General features: G+C 43.9%; 1 pseudogene; it reads left to right on the top strand.

The window, feature by feature from the left end:
- The first annotated feature begins 952 nt into the window (after positions 1-952).
- LOC130039162 (uncharacterized protein C2orf78-like) lies at positions 953-4,473 on the top strand (annotated as a pseudogene).
- The last annotated feature ends 337 nt before the right edge of the window (positions 4,474-4,810 follow it).

Here is a 4,810-nt window from a genome sequence, read left to right as displayed (position 1 = left end):
ACATATTTTTCATGAGTTTTTCCTTATCTCTATATTTCCTCCCATGTAAATCACTTGAAATAGGCAAATTTTAATTCTGTGTGCACAATATTCTTAATTAGAGTTGTAAGTAACTCCTTTGCAGGAAAGCAACTTGACACTCAGAATTTAAATAACAGTCTTCCTTCCAAAAGTACATCTTGAGAAAAACTAACGTACTCATTTTTGAGGGGGGATCAGAAACCAGGGTACGGTTGCGAACCTTGAATTCATCAAATAGTTTGAGTTATATGTGAGCCGTCGGCAATAGATAGGAACTACACAAGCAAAATACAAAACCTGAAGATTACAATGGTAATAGCTGTAATGACCCCACATGAGTACATTAATGGAAAGTATCTTCCTCCTAGTTTCTGACATTGTAGTGATCAAGGCAGAGTCCGAGCAAGAAAGTCCACATGCTTAGGTTCCATAACCTGGTAATACATAAGGGACAGCGAGATAGTACAGGAGGGGATAAGGCATTTGCCTTGTAGGCAGCCAATCCAGTTGGATCTCTGTCACTGCATCCAGTCTCTTGAGCACTACAAGGGGTCACTCCAGAGTACAGAGTCAGGAATAGCCCAAGATCACTGCCGGGTATTGGTCCAAACTCCACCCCACCCCAATCCCAATAAAAATAATGGGAAAGCTTGAACAAGTCTCTATGCCATCTCTGGACCTCGGGTTTCTTTCTTCTCCAATAACATGTTAGTCATCCTCTTAGGACTTCCTAGTTTTAAAATGCTTCCGTTCTAGGAAATAACGTAATGTTCAACAGGAGAGCAAGCTACAGGTATAGCTAGGACAAGGAGAAACTAGCTGTAAGCAACAAATCCATGTGGATGTGAACCAAAAAGAAAAAAAAAGTTGTCGAAGATTATCAGTCTCACAGATTTTTTTCCTCACCCTCTTGTTCCTTACAGAAAATATTCAAAATCCATCTGTATTGGGAACTGCACATTTTCTGCAGCTTCCCCTTCCCGTGGTGAACAATGCAGCTTCCCTAACAGGAAGTGTCTGCAACTACTCCAGCGTTTCTACTCCAGCTGGTAGATCTGCTTGGCTCCTGCCCTCAGATTCTGGCATCTCTTTCCAACCACTCATGGGTAGTGCCTATTTTGACCAACATTCTAGCACAACAATGCTGTCTGGAGTGTCTGGCCAGAGCCAGCTATCCACGTTGTCTGCTTCCTACCCAAGTGTTTTGGAGTGGGATATTGCAGGAAGTACTGAAAAGAAGTCTTACATGGGATACTTTACTGTGACTCTCCTTGACCAAGACACCAATGTCTCTTCCATGTCTATGGCAGCTCGCTATAAGAAAACGTTAGATACCACCCACATGGTGTCTCTGTTCCCATCACTTTCTGCCAGTCTTGTTGAAAGGACACCATCTCAGTTTCCAAATCAGAGTTTTAGCCTGTCGCTTCCCTACCAGGAAGGAAGCCACGTGGTTTACTATCATCAGGGCACTCTGGGACCTCTCCTTTCTGTAGAACCTGGTCCCTGCCTGTAATCCAATGGCTCTATGACATACAAAGGATGTAGGAGCTCTGCCCTCCAAGCTTACAGCAATGCATCTCCAGAAATGGTTATGGTTCTAAAGGAGGTCCAGGCCCAAAGAACGGACCACCAGCCTCCACCTCTGGAATCTACTACTCTGTGTCTGCTCCACCCATCATGGAATTGAGTTATTGACATGAGTAAACTGGAGTGAAGGGAAATCTGGCATTCAAAACTTGGGGTCAAATCTGTAAGTGGGAAACTGTCCACAGACAGGTGGCATTTCTGTTAAATACACTGAGATTTTTAAATTTGTGAAACCTGAAATTCAATAACCTCAGTTTAAGTTTAAACTCCCCTCACTCATTTTATAGCACCAAATTTTCACACTCGACATCAGAGATTCTAAAGCAGATTGGAAGGTATGCTAGTATAAAGACCACCTAGGTTACATATAAGAAAACTTCAGTAGTATAACAAGGAATGCCACATTTTCATAGTTGATCAGTCCGCCAGTATTACCACAGTAACAATGAGCTCCATGAATTATTAGTTAATAGTTATTAACTAAATATTTCTTAAGTTATTGTTTTTGTGATTTCTGAAGACATTTAAGAACTCTTATTGTGATGATACCACATTAACTCCCCCTTACTTTAATGTACAAGATTCTGAATACACAATATACTCAGTGATCCTGTCCAAAGTTATCAAACCTAGAATCTCTACTTGAGCACAGAATTCATGATGAAGTGGTGTTTCATTCCTTCTTTAATTCCATAATTATGAACTTCCGGGGTATTTTTTCCAGGAAAGTGAAGAAATTGACTATATGATGCTAAGTTCTGTATAGCATCTAATAGTTTACAAATCTGTCGGTTGAAAAAAAAATCTTTAGTTTGGGGGAGGCAGAATGTGGGTCACAGACAGCAGTGCTCAAGGCCTGCACCTCGCTGTGTGCTCAGGGTTCACTTATGAAGGTGTTTAGGGGCTCAAATGTGATGCTGAGGATCAAATTAAGGTCAGCTGTGCGCAGGGCAAGTGCTTTACTGACTGCGCTATTCCTCTGTTCCAAGTCTCTTATTTTTAAGTACAGTTTACACAGAAACTTTTTCAAATACAAAGAAAACAATGGCAACACATAATCAACAGTAAGAACTAGAACAGTTACCTCCAAACATCTAGCTCAGGGCCTTGTCCATGATCCTTAGAAGAGCCGGTAACAATGTAACACAAAGTAACCTGGCACTACCCCCAGCTCCAACTGAGAAACAAACAGGTAATAATTTGGAGGAGATGAACATTGGGCTTTCAAAGACTCCGGATACCTACCAGTTCCCAATAGAAAACCAAGATCCTCCACTGTGCCCTTTAGAAATCCCTGATATCCACCAGCTCCTGGCCTGCATTGATCCTCTCAGCCAAGAGCAACAGCCTGGTACTGAAACTACTCGCCAGGAAAAGAATGGTAAATTTTTGGAGGACACAGGAACACTGGAAAGTGGTATTGAATCTGGTTGTATTTTTGCAGACATCATGACATGGGTGGAAGATAAACAACTTCCCCAGCTCTTCGATTGCTTAAAAGACATAGATCAATGCATAGATCCACAGGTAATGAACACCACAGATACCATTACTCTGAATCAGGAGCAAGAAAATTCAGGTGGCACGAAGGGGACCTCCCACCCAACACAAAACAACAAAAACCAGACCTCTGAGCCTCTTGAGGAAGAACCCCAAGCCAAAATCCATTCCAATAACCCAGAACGCTTGCTAGGGGAAGCAGGGATTGTTTGTAATGCTGCAGTCAGGGACTAGTGTCCTGTGACCCTGGCCAAACCTAACAGCAAACCTCAGAAAGCTGTGTCCAGCAGGATCAACAAGACAAAGAGACATGGGCAGGAGAAGACAAAAAACGCCAGAGAAAACTCTAAGAAAGCTGATGACAATAAGCAGACAGGGAAGAAGGTGAAGGCAGAAGAGAAGCCCACCTTTGCCAGGATGAAACGCAAGTTAAGTCAACCTGACCTTTGCCAAGAGGCCCTTAAAAATCCCCACAGCTGCCTAGGCATGCAAATGCTGGAGTCAGTGCAAGTGTTTGATGCACTGGGGAAGAAGAGTGACCCAAAGCCTGGATCCTCTTCTTCCCGGGTCCTGGGTAGTTCAAAGAAGACCAAAAATGTCCAGCCCTCCTCAGCTGTCAAACCATGGCCAGGTGCTACACGGCATGGAAAAGGTCTTGATAAAACTCAGGTCAAAGCTCAGAAACCAAGCAGCAGTGCTGAAGAACGCTCGGCTCCATCCCAGTTTGAGCTGCCACCTCCTGGGAAGGTCAAATTGGTCCCTTTGCCTTTTCTTACCATGGAGAAGCCCCAAGCTCGACGTGTTCCTCAGAAACCACAGTTTCTGGCTTCACATCGCCCTGCTGCCGCTTACCCTGCAAGGCCTGGCTCTACCAACTCAGCTCAGCCAACTGCCACCAATTCATCCCGGCCAGCTACTGCATCTTTGTCACGTCCTGCCAGACCAGCTCAGTCCTTTTCGACCAACCCACCTCAACCAGCTTTGCTGAGCTCTACTAGCCGGCCTATTTCTCAGCCTAAAACTTCTAGACCTGCTCCCTACAAGACAACAGCTAGCTCTTCTCTCCAGCGTGGCCCTCTTCCTGTCTCTGGGACCAAGCGCCAAGCTCCACCCAAACGTCAGAGTCAGTTTCTACTCCAAGACTTCTGTTTCCAACCAATTCCATGGAGAAAGCCCAATGTTCCCGAGCCAGTCATGTCAAAGCCTATCAAAAAAGAGCAGAGACCAGAGCGTGAAGTTATGAAGGGGAAGGCTCAGCAGGAGCGTGAGAATGCTGCCAAATGCACCTCTTTGGGGCAAGTGCAGTTTTTTATCCAGAGAGAAAAAGATATGGACATCTCTCAATTCTATGGCTATAAGTAGCTGGAATTGTTGGTGCCACATTAGGTACCAGATGGTTGCCTTAGACAAATACTTGAAATGCCATACACATTTTATTTATTCTGATATATATATATTTTTTACATTTTTCCCCTTTATTTTATTTTATTTTTTTTTCAGTTGTAGATTTACAATTTTTTTGTGCTTTGGTTTCAATTATACAACGAGCAGATACCCATCCATCCACCAGTGCCCATTTTCCACCACCATGGATAATATCCCCCCAACCCCCATCCCCCAATTCTCCCCTGCCTCTGTGGCAGGGCAATCCCCTGTGATCTCTCTCTCCTTTTGGGTGTTGTGGTCTGCAAAAGAGGAA

This window comes from Sorex fumeus, unplaced genomic scaffold (assembly GCF_029834395.1).
Source record: "Sorex fumeus unplaced genomic scaffold, SorFum_2.1 ptg000083l, whole genome shotgun sequence".
NCBI lineage: Eukaryota > Metazoa > Chordata > Mammalia > Eulipotyphla > Soricidae > Sorex > Sorex fumeus.
Note: the sequence above shows the minus strand (reverse complement) of the source record. Positions and strands in the feature narration are given on the sequence as shown.